The 26,390-nt window shown below is 43.3% G+C and overlaps 1 long non-coding RNA gene across 1 annotated transcript in view; it reads left to right on the top strand.

The window, feature by feature from the left end:
• Positions 1-26,390, top strand: part of LOC117459299 (uncharacterized) — a 47,032-nt gene that overhangs the window by 3,353 nt on the left and 17,289 nt on the right. The window lies entirely within an intron of this gene.

Raw genomic sequence — 26,390 nt, forward strand, 5'->3', positions numbered from 1 at the left:
GCGCTTTGATGTTGAGGCTGGGTGGATCTCACAGAGCAGGCGAGAAGCAGTTCTAATTAAAACAGTAACAATGCAGCTCGAGTTGCCCCGAAGAAACGGGGCTTTGAAGAGTCACTGAATGCCCCATTTAGAGCCGGCTGCCCAGAGATAACAGCAGACATTCCACTGACGGACTCTGAGGCCTCTGTCGCAAAATGTGTATTTTCTTGTTACATTTCATAAAGCATGCCTCTCAGTGTGTGCGAGGAGTTCTCTGTGTCCTACTTTCTGGGTTCTTCGGTGGCGTAGTGGGCCTGACAGCAGTGACAGATTGAGATGGGCTGCTGGTACTCAGAGGGCAGGCGAAGACAAGAAAGCCTGGGGGATATTCCAATGACAGGTAGACAGAGGGGAGACAGAACTTCATTAAAACGTCTGCAGAGCTGAGCTTTGAATATCAAATGAACGTCCCCAATCAACACAAAAGAAAATGGGCGTTCACATTTGAATTCTTATACATATACAGCATATTCCAAAATGTTCCCTCACCCCGTCGATAGCGTAGTGCTGTTCGCTGGCTTGTATAAAAAGCCGATTTTACCCTTGTCCGCCAAGCATGTTTATGTCTCTCCTCATATCTACTGAGGCGTACTGCTCTGAAAGGCCCAAGTGGGCTGTAGAGAGAGCTGAGTGATGCTCTGAGACAGTAGCAGTTCAAAGAGACTGTCTGCACGGAGAGAAGGGTCTAATTTTAACTTGGAGACAGAGGGGCTCATGAAACAGCTCTCCGCTTCACTACAGCTCAATTATTAATCAACACAAGAAGTCTCTCAACTAAAAAGCCTGACACGTTATTCATCCCCCCCCTTCGTCTCCCATGCTGTTTCATTCACACACAAAAACCAGCCACACACACACACACACACACACACACACACACACACACACACACACACACACACACACACACACACACACACACACACACACACACACACACACACACACACACACACACACACACACACACACACACACACACACACACACACACACACACACACACACACACACACACACACACACACACACACACACACACACACACACACACACACACACACACACACACACACACACACACACACACACATACCAAAGCTACCCACCCGACACTCATCTTGAACTATGCAGTGCCCTCCAGAAATGCAGGCAGGCTTTGGTGAAGATGACTCAAAAGCACACAATAAGGTGTGTACAATGCTGGGGAACGTTGCACAACATCTCAGTTTTTTAAATGCTAAAGTAGTTGTTTGAGAAAGTGGGCTTTTATTTTGAAAATCAAAGTATTGTTATATTTTGTCCACTGTAGCTGTCTGGTAAATACATATTTTTGAATCACAGATACTTCCAAACTGATAATATTCTTTTAATAATAAGCATCAACCTCAGACGATTGTATTCATATTTTCAACATATTCTTAATTAAATTAGGTTTGTTCATTATTTGTTGTGGCTTATTGTGAATTACTCTGCTGAAATGATATCAACGTATAGGGAGTGGCATTAAGCTTGAAAGCATCTTGGTTATGCAGCATAGACACAAGACTCTCCTTCATTATTTTAGCAAACGCAGTTTCGGTTACGAAGCAGCCGGTCATCCCTGACAGATGACCAAACATGTGACGCCATGCTGACTCCCCCACAGCTGGTGGTGCAATAGGAGAAATGACAGAATCAAGCAGTTTGTATATTTCCCAAAAACATAGTTGTACTAAGCACGAGAGGTTGAACAGCCATCACATTGCTGTTGCTCCTTGAAGGATTCAGCTGAGCTTCTCTTAGTGACAGCAAGTCAACAGAGCCCATAAAACACTTCATTATTATTTTCCCTCTGTGCTTAGCTTTGAAAATCCTCCAGTCACTTGTTTGCTTCTCTCACAGGACAACTGCTGCTTTAATTCAGTTTCAACACGTAGGTTAAAAGCATCAACTGCTACACTACATTATATGACTGCAGCTGCACATAAGCTCTGTGTGGGAAGTAGGTTGTTGACCTTCACACCAACAGCTACAGTTTCCTGGTCAGCACAAGCCTCTGACTGATGTGCAGATGCAGCAGTCGGAACCTGTTGAATGTTTGTTGTGTGGCCTAAGCAGTGCAACCTCAGGCAATCTGGCAAGGGGTGTGCGCCTGCTGTGATAATGACACCATTTTAAGACCCGTCCAGACAAGCTGACAAATTGCTGCTGAGTTTTCATGTTGACGAGGGGACTGTAAGGCAAACACAGATAAACACATGGATCCCTCTCCCTCTCTCTCTGATGGATGGACAGTGACAGTATGATGATGTGTGTGAATGTATGTTTCTTTTTAAGAGCTAATATCAAACCCACTGAGAGCCAAGAGAGGCTTTGTGTAGATATCTCACTCAATACGCCCGACACATTTTATTTGTTTTCAGCAACAGACCAAAAAAATCCAATTGTGTCGGCATAAATCAGCAGGATCAATACGGAAAATACAATAACGCATCCTCAGTATTGTTGCTCTGCAGTAAGTACTTCCCTGAACATTTTTCATTATGAAAACTGCGATTTATCATTGATTTGCCTGCCACAGCATATAATGCTGCTGAACTCTGTGGTGTGTCTGCGTTAATTTGGACAGCACAGCTGGATTTAGCACGGGCTAAGTCTATCTGTGACAGGCAGCAGGTGCTGTGGATCATGTAGAGAGGGAGATAGGGCTGGCTAAAGACAGTCAGGTGTGGTGCTGTCTGTAGATAAGGCTACAGAGGCTAACTTTAACATCTGACGGGAGAAAGGAAAAAGCTGTGATTACCATTACTCTGGAACATTGGCTGCTGAGAGATGGAGGTGATATCTGAAACTCATCCTCTTCCAATATATGTCAGCTTTAGACAGGAGGTCATAAAGTTAGGAGAACATGTTTGTCCATTAGCTAAAGCCCCCCCCCAAACCATGATGGTCAAATCATAGATAGCTACAATCTAATCTTGGATTACTGTCCTGCAAAATAGCATGCTATTAATGAAAAACATGCTGTGTGGCAGAAAAACTGCTGTTTTACTGTGAGTATAATTTTGTGACATTTTATGATTTACACCTACCAGAAATTAAGAGCACCCAGAGGGGTAGTAAAAATGACCCCATTAACTAGCAATCAAATGTAACTATAAAATGACAGCCATCTCTGGGTTGGAAAATTATTGGGAACAGTTGCGATCATTTAGATACGAAACCTTACAAAATAATGAACAGTTCTAGTTTTTAGATCTTTAAATGCACATCATTATTTCATGTGTTAGCTTAAATTGTACAAAAGACAGCTGATATTAGCTTAAATAGCAGTAACATTTTAGAAAGAAAAATTGGCTTTTGCTAGACAGAATTGAGAGGTTTTCTTTTGTCTACCTCCACCTGAAATCAATTATATTATACTTACTGTGAATTTTGTAGAGTAAATCTGCTATTGTAATAATTGTTAACTGCTGTGTTCCGTCTGCAAACAGAAACCATGACATAGCAACAGTTAACTAAGTGTGACAGGGCTTAGCGAATAGTCAATAGATACATTTCCATCATCACGAAGGTTGAGGTCATAGATAATGTCCCTTCTTATCTTGCCATTCTAAGATGGTGTGCCGGAATAGTGTTTTTTTTCCTAAGTGGAAGGAGATTGCAGTACATTTTGACACTACAGGACACTTCAGAGTTTCCTGGCAGCATGGAAACAACAGGGCACCCCCGCTCTTCTCAGCACCGAGCCGCTATCTACTGTCTGTCTGTCTGGTGGCCTACGTAAACATGTGTCACGCCATGGAGCCATGTCAGCTCTCATGCTAATAACATGATTTACCCTCGCAGTTATTAGTGTTTTCGCACCTTATAAATTGCTTTGATGTCCCCCTCCGGTTTTCAGCGCTCTAGGAGTTCATCCGGTGTTTTATCCTTGCACAATTTTGTTTTTTCCCTGTCGAATCTTATGTTATGCTTTGGCAACAAAAAAGAAGCTCTCTGAGCTAGGCATCGTCCCATTAGAAGTCGAACGCAGCGGCAGGCAAGCTCAGTATCTGGCCGCGGGCGATCGGGGCAAGAAACTTATTTGTTGCTTAGTGAAATAAACAAAGCAAGCCTAAAAAGACACAGCATTAATTATTCACCCCCCCTGCACCACTCTGACATTCTGATTATGACTGGAGGTAGTTGCAGGGTATCAGTAAGGTTGCAGAGTAGGCATGACAGAGCTTCAAACTCTATGTTTACTGCCAAGAAATATGGGCGTCTGTGATGTGTACAGTAATAATGGTTATAATTCATCAGGAGAGAATGCAGCCTATTTTATGAGACACTCCCCTGGAAGGAAAGACAAGGTAATTACTAGTCTCCATGACACTGATGGTTATTTTTTTTCCCGACCTAAAATCGGCCGCATGCAGGACTCGGGTGAAGTTGGTCATTGTTATCGCTAATCATGTAGCCTACTTGGAAATAGAGAGATAGAGTGATACTATGACATGTGAAAACAGGGGTGTTGACCTCTGGTTTGATTACAGGTGTAAAGGTTTCCATGTCTGCCAAAATACTGCCTTACTACCTAAACAAGCAGCCTTGAACTCTCCTTGGGCTGGGCTTGGAAAGCTACCAGTGACTTAGCACACGTTGTAGAATTCTGCTAGTGGGGTGGTTTTGGGCCAACCCAACACAGTCATCTTTGTTTCGTTGGTGCACAACACAAAAATACCATTGTGTCACATTATTGCTGCGGTGTTTGCGTAACATCAGAACATGATTTGGTACAACAGCTGCTCAAAAACAGTGAGTGGAGGTTATTGTGGAGTCGACTCACTGCGCAGCCAAGGTGGAGTTGATTGAATTATAAAAGTATTTTACAGCCCTCATTGACAACAACAACAACCTCAGGCAACTAATGAGCTTATCTCCCATCCCACTGCTCACTGAAGCATATTTTTCGGGGCCAAAAAATAAATATCCTTGTGGTAAAATATTGCAGCGGCACTTCCAGCGGCATCAGTGCAAGTCTCTGGTGTGGTGGGGAAGTTGAAGTGTTGGTAGTCTTGGCAGGCCTGCACGAGGGGTGCACTGTGAAAACTGGCATGTTGATGCTTTCATGCCACCGTCACACTGTTCACAAGGTGCCCGGGAGGAGTGTCACAACGCATTCTTCTCACCTAGTAGTAGAGCATGTCCCCGTCACACTCCGGGTTGCCGTAGTCAGACGGCATTTCCCTCCTGCCATCTGTCCCTGGTGCTACAGTCGCATGCAATAGTTATTCTAGTCACCTAGGTCCAAACTTTAATCTGAGTTTACACGCTTAACTGTGCTACACTGATGCCACACAAACAACAGCTATTTTCCTTTAATGTTGCATGTTGAGGACCAGATTATTTGTCAGGGCAGAGATTGTTGACATGTGTCCACAGTATATTTGGTTACAACTTAATCCACTGAACATTCTGAATATGGTTACGATGAAAAATGCCAGATGGAAGTCATTATAGGACTCACAAACAGGATGGATGATTTGATGGTCACCAACGATCAACTTCATTCCAATCTCCATGAGAACAGTCACTATCAAAAGGTTATTATGTATTTTGAGATAATAGTTATTGTTCCTTAAATGATAGATTATGATATGTGACCTACATATCATAATCTATAATTTAAGGAACATTTCAACCCCAAATAGAACACATGTACATTTGTGCGCTCACTAGTTAGTATGTATCACTTTAGATTGTTATTGTCTGAGTTTCAAAGATAGATATTCCCACACTACATTTTATTTGTCACGCTTCCTTCTGTGCAGTGATACTGTTAGCTGTTGTTGTTCGGTGGAGGAAAATAGTACAGAAATGATCACAGCTTTAGGTCGGTGGAAAAAAGGTCATTTAAGTTGTATTTTTGCACTATTTCCATAAGAAAAGGCAGTCGTGGCTGATATCTCCAACACTCAGCCAGGGTAAGAGATAAACATATTTTTCTATTTGGTGAACTATCCCTTTAAAGCACAGACAGGAGGTCCTTATATAGTAGTTCATGTGTCAAACAATTACCCCACTCTAGCCGAGTCTTTCCCGCCTGGCACTGGCTGCTGTGACAGTGTTATTAGTACAACATTTGTCATGTTGCGGTTTCCTAACCTCCCCCCGTCTTCCAACAGTCTCAGAAACAGTCGAGAAGGCACCACATGGTATGCAGCACACAGCACATGGTTTCAATTACAACCAGGCTGTAGTCTAGTTTTGGAGAGGCAGCACAAGCAGCCTCTTTAAGGCCAAATCATAACAGGGTGAAAAGATATGAAAAATATTGAAGATCTTTTACCAATCTTGCATTTTGCTTTTAAATGTCATGCCACGCAAGCTACCATAAGCCTACTACTATTTTAAATATTAATCATAGATTGTTCACTTGAGACCAATTGAGGCTTATTTTCAGCAAATAAACATTGAGCTACTTTTTTATATTGTAATCTCTTGCTGTTCAAATAAGGCTCCTGTTTTGTTTGCCCGTCACGACAGCTGCAGTAGAACATTGCTTAGCCATGTGCACCAAAGATGAAAGTGAAGCATATATTCAGAATGTAATTGCAATCAGGACTTAAAAGGCTGCAGCTCGACAGAGATGATGGAATGATGTGATGAGCGCATAAATCTGAGATAGAGAAAAATGCATTATGCCCTGTTCAGATAAGATGGACACCATTTGTCTACTTCCATTTGGAGTCCAGGCACTCAAGGCAATTTAACTGCAGTGTTTCTCCTCAGAGGGGATCCATTAGTTATTGGCAGAATAGCTCAGGGCCAATAAAGCACATTGACTTCAACCTTTACATCCTATTTCCTTTCCTGTCCGCGCCCTTTCATGGTTCATGCTCTCCAGTTTCATTTCAGGGAACATGTCTTATTTCCGCATTCAGAACGAATACACGGTGGCTGTCTTCAGTGGAGTTTTTAGTAAAGCAAACATGAAACACATCTGGGAGAATGGGCAAAGTGTTTATGAGTGGCTTTGGGATGGTTAAAAAAAAGAATAATTTGATGTGTCACCTTGGAGATGGCAGTTGACAGCTGTTCCATGCACAAGCCGGGCTTAATTGGCGGGGAAATTAGCCTGACCTTGACTGCGGCGGCGCGGCCGACGAGCGCCGCTGCCTGCCACTTGAAATGACATTGTTGTAATTTTCGACAGCAGCGAGCAAACACTCAGAGCATTAATTATATGGTGGAATGTGCCTTGGTGCAACAGACGCACACAGTGAATACTTATGTAAGCTGTCGCTCCAGTCTCCATAGTAACCCGCAGCATTCTAACACATGCCTTCTCCGATCCACCTCCCCAGAAGTGGGCTGTTTCCATGGAAACCAGGCAGCTGCCTTTGATGATGGCTCTCATGAAACGACACCCGCTGATAACGCTGGCTCCTCTGAGTCTCGGAGAGGGAGGATGGATGGATGGATGGATGGGTGGGTGGGCGGTGGTGGCGGGTTTTTACAGAGATAAATTATGGAGAAAGAGAAAGCGAAAGACAATTATTTCTCCTCCAGAATCTGAGTCACGTAACCACAGAACGGCTCACCTCTTGTTCCCAGCTGGAGTGCTTTACCTGGCACCAAAGCAGGATTGCGACAGGAACAACCTGAACCAGATGAGATGTAGCAGACATGTTTCTCTCAGCCACATCAGGCTTTTGATTGTTCAAAAATAAGAGGCATCAAATGTTTCAACAGAGGTTCATACCCCACCATCTGCTGATTTATTTATTTTTTGAGTCAGACTACTTAGCTTCTCTCACTGTTCAATCGTTTGGCAGTGGCAACCCATACTTTGGCAACTCTCCCTGTCAGCTTTTTGACCTTCCTCTTATATCAGAACACTTATCATGTGTGGGATATCCTGTTGCATCAGGAGAAAAAACAGTTTGTGGTTAGAAGTGACTGTTATTCATCACCGTTGTGCAACATCCTCAAAGAATCAGATAGGCCTACCGTTTTTGGCCATACATACCAACTGAAATTTGCTCGACTCCACCTCCTGTGAGCCGTGCGGCGTGGGTTTAGTAGTTGCAGGGGGGGGCTATCATTGGTCAGATGAAACCTAAACCTGAATGTATGTCTCCTGCCTGTGGGCTAAAGCAGTCTGTTTGCTGCTCTATGGGTGGAGAAAATAGCTTTGGCACTTTCAAGCAGATTAAAGTGGTCAGACAAGTAATCCCCCATGAGTCATAAGGGAACCAGCTGGGGGGGAAGGGAGGTGTGTGTATTTGCATGGGGAAGGCCAGAGCAGTTTTATTCTTCATATTTCATCACTTTCCTTTTTCACCTACAACAAATTGTGTGTGTGTTTGTTTATAAGTGTTCAGACACTCCTCCAGTGTTTCAATTTCATCTGTCTGTTGGGCGCTTTGAAGTGAAAGGGCAATTTCGCTTTGACTGATTCAAAAGAATCACTGTACTTTCCCCTTGCAAGGCACGCCAGCTGTGTCACTACATGTCTCACTCCGAGTCTGGGGATATTTAGCAGCTGCTGCGCTCCTTTCAGACACAAATGTAATGGCCCGATGATCTTATGTTTCTGAAACTGAGACGCATCACTTTCACAAGCCAAATGATCTAACCCGCAGCTACAGAGAAGCTACCAGTTTGTGGTAATGCGTCACAAGGAAGATCGAATGTAAAGCCCCGAGAAAGAAAGGAGAAAAGGAAAGAAAAGGCATGATGATATCTCACTGATAATCAAGATGTCTGGCTCTCTGCGCTATGAAATGTACAATTTTGAACTTGTAATTGTTCGGCACTTAAATAATACCAAAAAAAAGGTCTGGATTAGCTATCTGAGAAATGTCATTAGCTAGTCGACACATTGTGAAGTGTTTGTGTGCCTTCAGGTCTCTGCATTTTGAGGGAAGTGTTTTGATGTTGGGTATGATTCACATTTCCCTCAATATTTGACACTCAGTGGGTGTACTTGCCTTCCCTCAGCAGCGACATTGCGGGAGTTAAAGTGCGGGTGCAAGCGAAAGCAATATCCAGGCAGAGGCAGAGCTGGTTGGGGTAGGCTGATGTTCGTTTGGGGCTTTGTGTCAAAGAGGAAGTTATTCTGCTCTCCAAGGCATGGTTGTGAAAATACAGTGTACTTGCACAGATGGTCGTGATGAGTCACGTCATCAGGCTTCCTCCTTTCGTGCTGGATAATCCTCATCAATTAGCTGTATTGTCAGCTGGCTTTTCACACCAGTGAAATTGATGTCTGAATGCTTGACGGCTGAGAATCTGGGCCTCTTTTCCCTTTGAATAGTGACTCACTCGTCATCAGGGAGGAAAAATGTTTTGTTGTTGGAGCTTTTCTCCTCAGTGAGTGTCGATGATTTATTTACGGAGCCGCAGGCATTCACGGCTAAACCCTCCCACCATGTACCGTCATGAATAAAGACAGCGTTGCATCACACTGGTTTTCATCAGTTAACAACAAAGGCACACCATGTTTTACTTATGGGAACGATGGTGAGCAGGCTCTTACTTGTCCTCTTCCTGCTTTTAATGCTTGAATGAGGTTTTGTTATCTCTGAGATTGCTTTCATGGTATCAGTGACGGGAACTGGATACAAGCACAAGAGATTCTCTGAGGCAGATGTGCTACTGGAAACGTTATCCTTACCTCTAACATATACAAAGACAAACACTCACACACAAAAGGAATGTCAGAGCTCAATGAAAAAGACTTGACAGCGGGACAGTATATCACTTCCTCTGCTAAACTTGACCTTTAAACCTAATGTGTACTGATACTTCTGACAGCTGTGGGAGGAACAAAGAAGCATTTAGACACTGTGTTAGGACTTTATGTTTTTAAAGCTTCTCAAATCAATATTTTTGAAAAACAACAAATGGCTATCCTTAATGTAAAAGGTGCTTTTGTACAAACCCACAAAGCATTTATCACCTAGTGCAGTTAGTAAGTGCATTTGTTTTGGTTTGAAGGCCCACACTGTCTTGGTTTACTTTCACTACTTTCACCGTTATTGTTTTTGCCTTGCAGGCACATGTTTTTTGGCCCCAAAGCACAGATTTTGAGCACTCAATTTATACTACCAGACTGGCGGCAGACAGACAAAGTTGTTGGCTATAGCTTGACATTATATTGAAATGTTGTGCCTTAATTCAACGGTTGGCTTTGCTCTATACTGGCTTTGGTACCAAACTAAAATGCAAAGCTCTCACCTCAAATCTTTATGAGATGATAATGTGTCAATTACTGTTAACAATGAATTCTGCTCTGAGTAGAGTAGGAATAACAACAATTATGCTGAATATGAATAAATAACAATACAATTCTAAATAATATAATATTGCAAAAGATAATGCTAAGTGTGAATGTACACAGTATCAAACATCTGATTATTAATGAGCAGACATTCATCATACTGACTGAAGCCACGAGATGAAACTGGAAATGAGGTTTGGGAGGGTGAGGTCACATTTCAGAAAGAAAAGAACCTCCTTCCTCTTTGTTCATAACCAGAGTACAGTATTAGTAAGCCTTCGTGCAGGAGGTGTAATCCAGTGTGAGTTATAGTCTGTCTCTGTGAGGTGCTGCAATGGAATCTGTGAATGGTACAAACGCATGTGTTGTTGTGGTGTGAACAACACTTACATCATGGTGTAGGTGTGTGACAGAGAAGAGCTTTGCTATTTGAGGAATGAGGACACTGCATCTGTTCACAGCTTCAATAACGTTTTGCTCGCATGATATCAGTCCGTTTTGTCCCCTCTCAGGCAGTACACCAATTTAGTTTTGAGCACATATCATCCGATTGCTATACTCTGTACAGAAGCCTTGGAAATTATTTGCCGGGTAGGGGCATAATGTAGAATTTCTGAGGGCCCTTTCTGTTGATTCAGGGGAAAATCCATTTCACAGCATGTGCTGCCAGCCAAGTGTCCAATTAGTACTGTAAGAAGAAAAAGTTCCCTCATCGAGGCAGGATTGGAATTACATTCTGTGAATTCTGGAGCCGTCCTCGCCAAGGTCTGACACGAGGGAATCAATGACTTCACCGAAATATCAAACTGTGCCATACATTAGAGTGTTTCATTGCCTACAACCTTGATCCACCGGAGTGAGGCAATTTCGTCATCTTTGCCGTTGAAGACGAGCCACGGCACTCCAGCCGCACTCCTGCGGATATTCAAATAATTGTCCTCGGCTCTGTGTGTGAGAAAGGGAATGAATTTGAATAATGTATTGCAATGGGAGTGGCCTCCGAGGTCATAAATTCTGCAGCTACATCAGCTCAGCCCACGGGAACGGGAGGCACACAGGGTTGTTTATAAAATGCCCTTGGAAAAATGAGTCTAATCCCCAGCCAAACCGTAAACCATGGGGAGAGCATTAGATAACCCACAAGCTTCAGAGTAATGAGAGTAATGAGGAGGATGGAGAATCAGAGCCAGGACAGAGAGAATGCATCCATCTATTGGCTGTATGCTCTGATTGCCCAGACCATTTGAGACAAACTGGAGCCTGACACAGTACTGGAGTTCATTTAGTCTGATCAGCAGCAATAAGCGCTTTCCAAAGCCAGCGAGTGCTCAGGGCTGGCCGTAGCAATGCATCATGAACCCTGTATCCCCACTCATTTGACATCTGTTTATCGTGTTGTATCATATTGTTATTGATCCACTGTGACTTTCAAATCTCCACCAACCCATATCAAAAGTTATTGGAGGTGTTGTAAGAAAACATGCTTTCCCTCTGTTCTACAACATCTTGTAGCCAGGAAAGAAATGACATTTTTGCCTGTCAACCAAACGTCACCATCCCAGCTCTGTTTTCACACCGCTAACGGCTCTACCACCTTGGAGTGCGCTAGCTTCAATGCAAATGATGCTGCAGTGTTAGCTTACACATCTGAGAGTGTTACAGGATGATGACGCACACGCACGTTCAGCTCCAGCTAACTTTTTCCTCAAACACAACGTTTTTTTCTAGATGTATAACATTAATACACTTTTGGCCTGTCATTTGTCATGTTGCTTGTGGTGTAAACCACCGTACTACTCCATCACGAGGAAGTACAGAAACACAAACAAAGGCTGATACACAGATATGAAGGTAGATATGGAGCAAAATGCGAGAGCGTGTAAAACCTGATATGAGCACTTGCAGAAAAAAAATCTGAGCTTGTGTGCATACATTTACACTTGTATAAAATATCCACGTATCTGTGAACCAAATTTGAAGTCACAGAAGAAGAAAAAAAGTTTTGTAGCTTGTAGAAAAAAAATGAACTATATATAAAAAAATATTTTTTTTTAATATATTTTCCATTACAACTGCAACTTGGTTATTACAACCTCTCAAATCAGTCATTACAACTTCACGAATCTGCTCTGTGGCAGTATAAATCGACAAATCTGCAGCCTTGACTTTTGCTACACTTCTTGCGATGAATGTGTCGCTTAAGTAATTTTCACCTGTAGATGTGGGGGGAGGGAGGGGGGTTGGAGCGAAGGGGCGGAGCTATCAGAACGAGAAGGCGCAAGCTCGGGTCAGTCACAGCCATGTCAGGTACATCGAACCGGATGACTGCGGGGTCCCGCATGTTGCCCCTTTCACACCAACGCGGTGCCAGGGCCGGTTCGGAGCTTGTGTCTGATAAGCACGGGTTTTTCCTGTTCACGCCGCAGCCGGGCCGGCTCTTCTCCCCGAAAACCGGTTCTTACCAAGCTTGAAAAAAGTGTCAGTCTAGGCAAGAACCGCATACGTCACGCTCGGAGGGGGGCAAGATTAACCTGAACTAACAGTTTATGGAGTGTAACGGCTGAAGCTTGACCAACAACCAATCACATGAATCTCCCGCCCTGGACACACAAGCACGCGGTTTGATTGGCTATAGCTTGTACTGGCATATGATTCGATTAGTTGACGCTTCTGTCGAAGCTTCAAAAGTAGAACATTGCTCTACTTTTGAAGTGAGCAACGCGAGCAAAGCAAATTGTCCACTAGATACACTAGTACAATTGTTTTTACCTTACTAGCTAACTTGTTACACACACTTTATCTCACTAACTAGTGAAGCCTTAGAGGAGTCACTAGTAAACTAGTGACACCGATGTTTTTCTTACTAGTTAACTAGTGGAGGGCATTTTTTCTCACTAGTCAGGTTATGTTATGCACATGTTAGACTTTGACCGTACATGTTACACATTTTTCTTACATGTAAGGCCTTTCCTTCAACTAGTTTGGCTTTTTTGGCACTAGTGAGCAACGGTATGCAACTAGTTAGATATTGATTCAACATGTATGGCTTTTTCCTAAACTAGTGGATATTTTCAGCCCACTAGTTGTGGTTTTCTTCTCTCTAGTTCAACACAATGACTTACTAGTTGACATTTACGTGCAACTAGTTTACTAGTGATGTGTCAACAAATTCACTTGTCAACATGTATGACTTTACATCTAGTAAACTAGTGAATCGTCGTTCTGATAGCCCCGCCCCTTCGCTCCAACCCCCCTCCCTCCCCCACATATACAGGTGAAAATTACTTTAGAGACACATTCATCGCAAGAAGTGTAGCAAAAGTCAAGGTCGCAGATTCATCGATTTATACTGCCACAGAGCAGATTCGTGAAGTTGTAATGACTGATTTGAGAGGTTGTAATAACCAAGTTGCAGTTGTAATGGAAAATATATTTTTCTGCATATGAACTAAGTTCATTTTTTTCTAAAAGCTACAAAACTTTTATTTCTTCTTCTGTGACTACAAATTTGGTTCACAGATACGTGGATATTTTATACAAGTGTAAATGTATACACACAAGCTCAGATTTCTTTTCTGCAAGTGCTCACATCAGGTTTTACAAGCTCTCGCACCATATCTACCTTACCAGCAAGTACAAAGCAAGCTCAGATTCCCCAGCTCCCCTTGATGTCTCATTAGCAGCAAAAGCAGGCTTCCTTATGCTTAGCCAACATTGAGAGAGGTGGGGGATGTGTGTGTGTGTGTGTGTGTGTGTGTGTGTGTGTGTGTATATTTCGGGGGGTGTTGTCCTAAAGGGTACTTTTGCAGAGTGCAGGTGAGCTGCGGGGCTGGCTGGCTGACTGCAGTGTTATTTACTCCAAAAGGGTTCCTGTAAATGAGGGCTGCCTGCCTGCCGCTGCCTCCTCCTGGCAGCCCTCCCCATAAAGCCCGGGTGACGGAGCAGATAATAAAGGGCCTGAACGCAATGAGTCAGCACTTTAGCCTCCATTTAATTTCATCTGAATGCAGAGCTGACCCCCCCGACACACTATTTCCCCACTTCCCCTTCTGTCTCCCCATACCACTCCTCTCCCCCCTCTCTCTGCAGTAGACTTAACCCATTCCTGCCTCCTGTGTCAGACGCATAGCAGTGCTTTCAAAGCTGCAGAGCAAACAGTCTCATGGCTGCATGTTTTTTTATAAAGTGCTTCCGTACAAGTGTGCAAGTCCCACACCCTTCCAAGGAAAATTGCTGTAAATCAGGACCATGTGCTTCAAATGTTTTCGTCCTTTGTTGTTTTTGGTATGCAGCCTCTTAAACTTTGCTGTGCTGAGACTGTTTGTGTTGGAAAGCCAGAGGCGGGGGCTCGAGAGGGAATGTAGGCCACACATTCCTTTCCGAGGTGCTGTCTGAACACAAGCAAACGCTGCCGCACAATCAGACCAGGATTTCCGCCATTCCACAGCATGGGCCACTGGGCCAGACTCTTTGAGTTCTCCTCTCACTTTTCACCCAATGCTCAGATCCCTGCTGTCGCTCGAAGCTCCCGTTTACCCTGTGAAAGGGTCTTGCATGCAGCGTGACTTTACATCCCTAAACGCCAACGGATCCATCTCCTCCCATTACAATGATTGCCGAGCTGTCACTCTTTGTTTTGCATCTGAATGATGAATCTATTCAAACCGGATGCTATCTGAAATGTGTGTCACACCTAAATATACTCAATCAAACTTGCAGTGTTTGTTTCTGTCTCCACCTTCTGCTCCTACAGTTTGCAGATAGTTTTAGAGATTGTTTGTTCTACTTCGAGATTTCCACTACACCACCCCGAATCCATTGTCTATTTATGGCGCGTCCCTGTGCTGTCCCCTCTTCTGCTCCACTGGGCTCATTTTTACTTATTGTTTGTGCCGTTTCCTGGGAAGGAAGAATGACATTGTCCAGACCTCCCATTTTTCCTGCTCCCTCCCCCCCATGAACTCTCTCTTTCCCTTTCTGACTCCCTCTCTTCTTCCTCCTCCCTATTTCCAACACTTTGCCTTTGTGTCTCATGCAGCTGCTGCACAATAACAGTGTTTGAGTGTAATAGTCCAGACAGGACTTTGGTTTAAATAAGCACCCCCGAGGCCACGTAATAACCCAGCAACCCCTGTCCCAGTCTCCCAGTCAGTCCCTCAGCGCTGGAGCCAGCTCCACAACACATTCCTCCTCATGCACCCTGCCAGCCGACCGGGCAGCCAAACCACCATAGGAAAAATACAGAGCATGGAACTGTGATTCACAGCCCTGATATAGAATATCACCTCCTCCCCTCTTCCTAGTCCAACAGCTGGTTTCCTGGAAACAGGCTAGTGCGGTGGGAGTTCGGGAAGGCGGTGGACTCAAGAAAACTCTGCTCCTTCAAAGGCCTCTCTGTTCACATCTGCAGCTCCTTGCTGCAATGTTGCAATGTCCTCAAGAGCAGCCTGTGTTTACATGAAGGGGAAACCATTCATTATATATAAATGGTTTGACGTAATGCAGGTTATCTCACATTGACATCAGTTAAAGTTCTTTGCATGCTTAATATCCGTGCATGTTTGGAGGTGAAGTGCTATCGTGGACACAGAACGGTTTCTTTCTGCAGCCGTCAGAGAAAGATGCATCAGAGTAATGCACACTATTGGTTGCCATCCGGGAATTATAAGCTCATCACTGACACCATCAACTAAATGTCTAAACTGCCGATGTAGTTGTAGACATCTGACTGTGACTACATCCCTTCGAACAATGACCCCCGATATATCCAAACCCCTTAAGGGATGGAAGGCATCCATAGATGACTCAGTAGTTTAAACGTGCCACAGAGTCATTAATTCACAGTTTAAATATAGAGTTCCTCTGCATATCTTACATTTGCAAGTAGAGTGTCCTTAAACTACTTTAGAGAGCATGTCAAGTCATATGTCTGTGTAGCCCTTTCCTGTATACACAATGACCTTGGAGTAGAGTAGAAGAATAGAAGCAGGGCTCACTTCCCTCCCGTGCACGAACAGCCTAATTTAGGAAAGCGTGTCAGTGTGAACCTTTTGTCACATTGCCGGGCTCAGAATACCCATTGTTCCCTTGATAGAGTCATTCCACTTAGGAAAGGCTTTTAAGAGAGCCAAGAATGTGATGCATTCTGCGCCGGCACACATCTGCATTTTGATGCATACAGCATGGTGAATTAGTGCACACATAATACTGGCGGGAACACTGGCTTTGACCCGCACACACATGCATGATATAGGCAGATTAAGAATAGAACTGGCTAGCATGAGATCATGTGTTCTCCGGCTCATTAGGTACATTTAATATAGTCTGCCTGGTAAACCATCTGTTCCATCCGCATGATGCCAGATATGATGTTATGCTGGCAGCCTTGTTTGTTCCTGTTTACCATTTTTAAAGATGGTTGTTATGTTGAAAGGCTACATTGCATTATATGTGCTATAAACAATATAGCACATAAAGAAGAATGTCCAAGATGAACGTTTTGCCTCAAAAAGGGCTTGATATTAGATGTTTAGTAACAAATGAAAAGCTATACGACTGTATGATAATGTCTGTATGGTAGCTGGGTAGGATTAGCTTAGTTCACTAAAATAACTGGAATGTGGAAAAACAGCCTGTTTCCCTTTGTTCCCAAGACAAGCTCGCTGACTACTGGCTGTGTGCTAGATGTCTTCCATACACGAGACAGGGCTGCCAACCTTTGAGTTCAGCTTGGAGTGAGATTTCTTTGGGGGGGGTGAAAAAAAGAAAATAAACTTTCATGTGTCCAGTGTTACAAATGTATTGAACATGTACAAACTATTTACATAAACAATTGACAAACATAACTTGACAGGGATTAACTCTAACAAATTAGAGGTCGCTTCCATAAACCAGTGGCGGCGCAAGATATTTTGCTTTGGGGCTGCCGTGTGGTAGCTTGACCTTTCATAGAGGGTGCTCAAACATTTAGGGTTTCCCATTAAGGTACCGGGCGCTACAGTGGAATACGCACACACACAGTGTACCTGTGACACAGTGAAGGCTCGATAGTCAGCTCACATATGTGTAAGCAGGGGTAAAGTGCAATTTTTTCTACGTGGGGGGTGGCCCTAACATCCTGTAGGGGGGTTCGGGGGCCTGCTCCCCCAGGAAGATCTTTTTTTAAATATTGAAGTTGAATGCATCAATCTGGTGCACTTTGAGAGCAACATTAAGAGATCTATGAATACCTCTCAACATCCATATGAAACAGAACTGTACTGTAGAACAGATTTACTTTTTCTTCATGGATATTTTACAAATCACTCCCCTTTCAATCTGTATTCTTGTTTTACTGTCATATAGTATTTCATAACTGTTTTTCATGTATTCTCTTATTGTTTTATAACTATAATGATCATATGAAGGTGTGCCTCGGAAATAATTGTTTACATAAATGGTGACCAAACCGTTTGAGACCCACTGAGATAACAACAACAACAATGCCAGGCAGCCTACCGTGCGCTGTCTCTCTCTCTCTCTTTCTCGCTCGGATCGGCGTTCCGGTTTGCTGTTCCTTCACTTTATTTTATATTTATATGCATTTATTTTGGACGAAAACTTAGCGTGAGGAAAGGCATGTGTGGCTGCCAACCCTCACGCTCAATGCGTGAGGGTTGGCAGCCCTGCATGAGAGGTTTATCAACCTCCTCAACTAACTCTCTGCAAATGGTGAGAGATTTTAAACTATTCCTTTAGAAGGTTCTTTGACCCATTACTAGTTTAAAGAGAGGATAGCTAAAGTGCTCTGCAGTAGCCTAACCCTAGTTGGTAGCATCCTTTTATATCGTCACATTTCACCTCGACTTTGTCCGCTGGTTCCTTAGCATTAGCTTTGTGAAAAGAATAAATATGCTTTGGAGATAATTATGGTTGTAAGGTGTCGGTCATCTGTATCTGATAGTGAATTATTAAACATATAAACTTAAAAAATAATACAAGTATTGTGCTGCATGCCTTCACTACTGTACCTCCTCTCAGATGTTGCTGTAACAATTATTAGTATTTGGCTATCTCTGCTTAAAATTATGGAATTTAAATGATGTTAAACAAATACATTATATATTTTATGTGAGTTCATATGTTCACAGAAATACTCACATTCAAATGTTAAATTGAATTTGGATGTCTTATCAGGAGGTGTTTCTTAAATCTGTGTGTGATCTACGGCTGTCTGTATCTTCGTGGCTGTATGTGTGTGTGTGTCACTGCAGCAGGGTGTGGGTGTGTGAATCCGCAGAGACACAAAGCTCCCATGCCTCTTTGCAGTTGCCAGCAGCCCCTCTCTTCTCGTATTGGCTGGGAAGGTCTTGGGGATTAACTTTCCACTTCTCTGATCCACTTTTCAACAGAGCCAATAGCTATGCAGGTCTGGAAATGTGTTATGTGGCTGGGTGAGACAAAAATCAAGGCCAATTGCAAACATAATTTATGAACCCTGTCTCAAGGTTATTTCTCTTCCTTACCTCTGCTGCCTTTTCGTTACGATGACCTCATCTCCATTATGAATCTTCCCGTAAACAAGGACATCATTAATATTCAAAGGACATTTATCATTATACAGAAAACATGACCAATCCAGTTCGTCCAATATATGAATTTCCCCCTGTTGCTAGCATTGGAATTCATCTCCTAATTATTACATAAGCTTGTTTTGCATATTTCCATTAGGTTTTTGCATGCTCCATTCCAAATCACAGTAATTGCTTCCTCCTCTTGCCTCTTTGCGACTCAAGAGATAACGCTCTGCAGCTGCACATGATTGTTGTACAATTAGAAGGGGAAGCCAAAATTAGGATGTGTGAATATATAGCGAAAAAACTCAAGTTTACTGTTATTTCACCTCCAGTCACCACAGCTTTAGTGCACTGTGGTTTATTAGCACAGTATATCTCTGATCCCAGGCAGCACTGTATGATTTCACTCAAACCGCAGGGTGGAGAAATAAAATGGGTGAGTCCTTTAGGAGATTGGAATGAAAGCCTCCATCAAGGCAGCCAGGGAGGGGGGAGCTGAGGTATTCCTTTGAAGTGGCTGGCTCAGATATTAAATAATTGAGTTTCAGGAGATTAAAGTTTCAGAAGCTAATTTGGCCCCCTCCACGGCCTGTCACTCCAGGGCTCAAAAGTCTGCAGCCTGCAGACGATGGGTGAATAAGTGTGACTCACTTCCTGTTTATGGCCTGGCTGGAGAAACCCTATATCTGTGGCAGACTGAAACAGGAAGTTCACCCAGGGCACACTCTGTATGTCTCTGACTCACAGCGAGGGTGACGCCATCTTTGCTTTCCGAGTTTTCAAGAATCCAATCCTGTGCTTCAGCAACAAAGTGGCACAGAGAGGTTTCACTTCCCCTCCTCCTTTTGCCTAATAAACACTCACCATGGTTGCTGACAGCTCAACTGTTATGAGAGAAGTTAATTTGCTGATGCAAGAGGAGTACGTTGCTTGTGTAATCTTGGATTTCTTTGTTGTCTAAATGGGAGGGTTTCGGTTTCAGTCACTGCTTGCTGATGGTAACGCTGAACCGCCTGGAGGTGAAAGCAACATTATTTTTGTCTGGAATGTGCCTCTCAGCTGACATTGAAACCTAATTGTCAAGCACCTTGAGGAGGACACTGCCCAAGTCGTAAAGTAATTGATATGTATGAGGGCATAAACACAACCACATCGTCTTTGAGGGTAAACAACAGACTTTGACAAAGGAGGTGTGAGGACATGGTGGTGAATTACCTATCCTGCTTTCTTTTCTGTCCGTGTGTGACTTATGCCGGTGCAGAGACTGTCGCCACAGTGGGCCAGAAGTCTTCCTTCAATGACTCAAAGCCGATAATGAAAAATAACAACTCCATCTTTACGGCTATAGATCGGCTGCATTGTGCCCGGCTGTAAGGGGTTGTAGATTTGTTTTGCAGAGACTTTAACCTTGCAGAGATGTCAAGATGAATCAGAATTACAGTAGATGTGACCCAGCTGAGGCCTGGACTGTCTCCGTTGCTTTGAAATACGAGACGTCTGGATCTGCTGCCCTCCCCATGGCCTGGAAATCACACTCTCATCCTCTTTGGAAAATTATTTAACAAAGCAAATATGTGGTATCTAGCCACCTTGTGTATTCAAATCTTCCTCCTGTAACATAGTTCAACTGCCTGTGTGATCACTTACAGCCTCCCACCCCTGGAGTATTTGTATAGCTCTGTGTAAAGCTCCTGTCACCTGGGCCAGTAATGTGTTTTGACTGTCAAGGGTCAGAGTTAGCTAAAGGCGATGTTGCTATGTTGCAGGGGGAAACAGGCCTCCTGTTGTCATGTGGGCCAGAGGGCTTCTGGGATGGAAAGCCAAAGCCCTGCGGTGAGATCAGTATGGAGGAGGACTATGTTTAAGAACTAGTCCCTGTGGGCTGTTTACGCCATGCTGAGGCAGCATTACTCTAATCTAGCTGGAGGAAAAACAAATATAGCTTTCACACTGAAAACACACCATTACTGCACACTGCTGTGTTATTAGTAGTTGCTGTCAGTTGCATCATATACTAAACAAACTGCATGTATTTTCATATTAAGTGTGTTTTCAATTCTACAGAACTAAATGTGCTACACAATGGAGGAATGTGTGCACATTTTGCTTGTTATTGTAATAAAAGGAGATGTTTTGGCATGTGTGTGAAGAGCTGGTCACATCTGAGTGTGTTCTTTGTGTGCAACATGTTATCGCAGTTAGATCACAATACAAACAAAAATCATTTCAACAACCTGTGTTTTCTCAAAGTAACCTTTGGACTCTGGAGAGATTATTTAAGGTGTTTGATTGCTTGAGGATTTAAACAAAATAAGAGATGCTCAATTAACTGCTTCAATTAGACTACATTTAAGAAAAAAAGCGTATTGTGTTTTTTTTAACAGTAATGCTGAATAACCTTTAAAACATGTTCTTAATAACAAGGCTCTAATTTTGTATTATAGGCACCAAATAAGTGAGGTGATAAGAGTGTTTGCATAAGTAAAAATAGTGTATCTTTAATTCAGGAATAAATTGACACAGAGAAGGCAAATTGTCCCAATAATCTTTTTATTTTTCAACCCAAAACATTACAACCACTGACGGTAGAGCCGTCTAATATCAGTCACCAAGGTAGCATCTGCATCATCTCCAGATAAACACACAGCATTATGACTAAAACAACAACACCAACAACAACCACAGGGGTAGCCTTCAGCAAGGAGCCACTGCCCCTCGCCTGCATGCCCCTTCTGCTCATCTCAGTGGACCTGAAAACTTTACTGTGCCTAACAAAAACACAGCCAGAGGGCTTCGGTGGAGTTTTCAGCAACGCACTTACAACCACCTCTGTCACTTTACCTCTCGCTTCTACTCCACTGAGATAATGTCTTCACTGCCTCGGGGAATGATCTAGGATGAACCCCTACAGATGAAAGAGAGCAGTGTGACGACAGGTGGAAAAAAGAAGAGCAAACACGAACTGCCAGGGAGTTTTTAGTGTTAGCAGCTACACAAAAGGCCCACAGCAACGTAGATCCCGCCCTCCTGTGGTATGGTGGCCAGGCATGCTGGAGCTCTGTCTGCATCTGGGCTCCTGTGCAGACTAGCTCCACTTTAGCTGCAGGCTATAGGGGGGAGGAACGGTGGGCAGGGTGTGTCTGCTCACCATGGAGGCAGGTGGGCAGATTGCACTCAGAGGTGGAGGGAGGAGAGGGGAGCAGGTGGAGTCGTGCCCCTGGCTCGCTCCCAGCAGTAACTAGGTAGCCAGGTTGACTTGACAACGGCGCTGATGAAATCACGCAGACGTGTAGAGTAGCCAGTCACCTTTTCAACAGGAGAGACAAAGGCATGCCACGTGAATGTAGAGGGTTGACATAGTGCAAATACGTCCTCTTCAGAGCTCTGTATAACCATCTGCCGTTGTGCTATGGCAGGAACACATATGTAATATTTGTGTGGCCATATGTACCCTTAGCTTTAACACTCAGTAGTGGTGTAAGAAAGTCATCTTTAGATGAAGTATCAATACTAAGCTGTGCGAATACTGCATTTGAACAATTTATCTTCATGTTATTTTGCATAGTTTTCCGAGCAAGACAAGTAATCAGTGCCCCTGTTCAACCCTTAGTAGGTAAAGCTTGTCGTTTGGGTTCAAATAGGTGGAGCAAATGTTGTATACAGAAGTCTAGAAAGAGTTTATTCAGGAAAACAGCCCCTGATATATTATTGTTTATTTCATTATGTAACCATTGAATCATAGCATAAGTAGAAATGGAAGGTTTTAACTGGTTGAGATATAAATAATTAATTTTATATATTCTACAAATGAAGTACAGTCCAAGCAAGGGATAAAGGCCCTCCAAAGGGGGTTGTGATGTGATTCATATTAATACAATACAAGGTATGTTTATCACTTTTCACAAGAATCTCCCACATAATGCATCATTCTTTTTTACAATTATTGACATAATTTGCTTCTTAGTTTTGATGATTTTGAGACTAACAATTATTTCAAAAGAGAAATTACTTTAGGTCGGAACTACTAAAATGACATCGGAATGCAACGTGGCAAAAGTCACCTTTAACTGATATGTAACAGATTAAAGAACTATACTGTATATTTTTCCAGGCAATGATTCTCTCTCGGTCACTCTACGAGACATTCTTTTTTTTCTCCCCGAAGGTTGTCCCAGATATCCGGCAATGTTTGATCTAGGCCAGCTCCACAGCAGGGTAGCCAAGGGGAAACCAAGGAGCCAAGTTAACTGGTTCATGTCACTCATCAACTTATTTGAACAGATATAGGTTGCATAGGCCTACTGTGAAAAACCAGGCAGCTACATCCATGAAGAGTTCTGGTTAAAAACTCTTCATGGCCTGTTTTCAGTAACACATTCTCACATCCCACAATCATTTTTCTGACACTAAGCAGCTTACTTTACATATATGTTCATTTACATCCACTTTTTCCATTGAGTTTGCCAGGGCAAGAAAGCAGAAGAGAGTGAAGTTCAGGCTGGGGCTAAACAAAGCAGCGCTGTCATAAGCCATCAAGTTCTAATAAGGCATAACCTAGTGCTGGGTGGGCGAGGGAAGCCGTGTTTTTCTGCTATTTCCATTTATAGACTGCACCAACGAGCCCCCTGGGAGATTGCTCGCCATGACTCATGTCTCCAGTGCTTCTGGTCCAGACTGCACTCTTTCCCTCGTTCATCATCCCCGAGCATCACTGCCTTTTTTTTTTTAGAGCTGGCTTTGTGTTTATCTCACTTTCCTTATTTTCATTTATTTGCTCTCAAATGTCTCTGCCTGTGCTTTTATTCATCCTAGATAAAGCCCTGTAAGCCTCGTCAGAGAGCGTAAAAAAAAAGAGGCAATCAATGGGAGGAGTAGAGTACGAGGGTCAGACACGCCACCGAAGCTGCTGATGAAAGAGATAAGCAGGCTGAAACAGTCCCATGGAAATAGTAGTTACAGTACAGACAGCGGCCATTTCCCAGAACTGTTGTTGTGGTGAAACGGCAGCGTCAATATGGGGGGATGTCTCTGTCTGCCTTTCCTGGCTTTTCACCATCACGTGGTCTGCTTGTCCTCTCCCACCCCACCGTCCCCCTCTCTTTGGTTATATTCCAGTCACGGCACCATTCCCTCTCTTCCCCCGCCACTCTACCCGCCCCACCCCTCTGTGCTCTGTCAGGTCACCCGCCTTGTTTGTTCAGATGGAACAGAAGAGGAAATGAAAGCTCTGAGTCCACGGTTAACCCATTCCTGGGACTCTGCTATGCTATTGTGTGTGCATTCCTGCTTTTTTTTCTTTCACCTCTCTGTTTCCATGCTTTGATGGTGATTTGCATCTATATCAGGAGGCAGGGGTTATTTTCTAGTATAGTATTGGGAAAAAAGAATGAGCTCAAAATACATGCAAATCTTAGCTGCTCCAAATACGATACTGTGACAAAGCTGCTCTGCAGTCAGTTGAAGATAATAACCATGCTCTACTTAATGTGCAGCCTGGGATATTTATGCATGACTTCACTGGAAAAATGCTGTGTCAGACAAAGCTAGAATTTACATTCTCTCTTATAAAGATTCACTATTTCTCAAATGCACATGAGCTGCTGTGTTTGCACACCATAACAATAATGTGTGGGCGCATACATAAGCTTGTGCTCATGCTCAAATGTATCCTCCAGTCTTCCACATTCTTGCTTGGTTACTATGCAACCAGGTCAGAACAACATGGACACCACAGTAGCTGAATGGCCATTTTGGGTAAAAGTACTCTGCAATAATAAACAGTTTCTGGCAGTGAGAAGTTGTTTTCCAGCTGCAGAGCTGTGCCAAAATACAGAATTAACTGCAATACCATTTACTGCTGTGGAAAAACATCAGCCGTCCAAACCCACATACCTACTGAGGCTTTGAACAGCTTGTAATCCCTCAGCAGCGAGATGGCTCTCAGAAACACGCCAGCTCAGGCTGCTGCCAAAGAAATTACTGCACAGTTATGGTGTTACATTAGTATAAACTAAAGTGTTCTTTCCTCACTCTGTCTCTGAGTGTTTTTCAGGGGACAGAACCGTATTTACGTGAGCTTAAATGGTCCTTCTTTGCCCACAGCTGGCTATTGTTTTTGCTGGGAGACGTCTTTACATGGGGAACTCAAAGGTTGGTAGCCCTGATCGGCTGCCAACCTTTGAGTTCAGCTTGGAGTGAGATTTGTCATGTGTCCAGTGTTACAAATGTATTGAACATGTACAAACTATTTACATACAAAATTGACAAACATAACTTGACTGGGATTAACTCTAACAAATTAGAGGTCGCTTCCATAAACCAGTGGCGGCGCAAGATATTTTGTTTTGGGGCTGCCGTGTGGTAGCTTGACCTTTCATAGAGGGTGCTCAAACATTTAGGGTTTCCCATTAAGGTACCGGGCGCTACAGTGGAATACGCACACACACAGTGTACCTGTGACACAGTGAAGGCTCGATAGTCAGCTCACATATGCGTAAGCAGGGGTGAAATCTTTTCTACGTGGGGGGTGGACCTAACATCCTGTAGGGGGGTTCGGGGGCTTGCTCCCCCGGGAAGATATTTTTTTAAATATTGAAGTTGAAAGCATCAATCTGGTGCACTTTGAGAGCAACATTAAGAGATCTATGAATACCTCTCAACATCCATATGAAACAGAACTGTAAACATATTTACTTTTTCTTCATGGATATTTTACAAATCACTCCCCTTTTAAACTGTATTCTTGTTTTACTGTCATATAGTATTTCATAACTGTTTTTCATGTATTCTCTTATTGTTTTATAACTATAATGATCATATGAAGGTGTGCCTCGGAAACAATTGTTTACATAAATGGTGACCAAACCATTTGAGACCCACTGAGATAACAACAACAATGCCAGGTACCGTGCGCTCTCTCTCTCTTTCTCGCTCGGAGCGGCGTCCCGGTGCTCTCCGGCGGCAGTACTACATCCCTGAGTGCAGGCATATTGTCATTCAAGAGAGAATACGATGGCCTACATGTTTTTCTTTTAGCCGATTTACCTCGTTAACATAGCCTAAATAACTTTCATGGGAGCTCAGACCCCTCCTTATGGGAGGTCAGCTCCCATTGGCTCCCACATAACTCCAACCCTGGTGGAGAGTCTATCAAACCGGCCCACACCTGTCACCTGTAAGACATGAACAACAGGGTGTCGCTGTTCAGGTTGCTAGGCGACAGTGCTACGGACCGCGGGTGTCAGGTGACGCAAACAGGAAGTCCTCCGTAAACCAGACCGTCTCATTTCATAGACCGCTCGGTTTGCTGTTCCTTCACTTTATTTTTATATTTATATACATTTATTTTGGACGAAAAGTTAGTGTGAGGAACGGCATGTGTGGCTTGAGATGGCAGCCCTGGGAGATAAGCCTTGGAAGCAAAAAACAGCTGCATTGGATTTTTTGGACATTGGAGCAGGAATTGTTCATACTTATTTTGAAGTGATGCCAAAGATATGTTAGATTTCAGTGGAGATCAACTGAAATTCACCGTTTTTCAG

This window comes from Pseudochaenichthys georgianus, chromosome 15 (assembly GCF_902827115.2).
Source record: "Pseudochaenichthys georgianus chromosome 15, fPseGeo1.2, whole genome shotgun sequence".
Lineage (NCBI taxonomy): Eukaryota > Metazoa > Chordata > Actinopteri > Perciformes > Channichthyidae > Pseudochaenichthys > Pseudochaenichthys georgianus.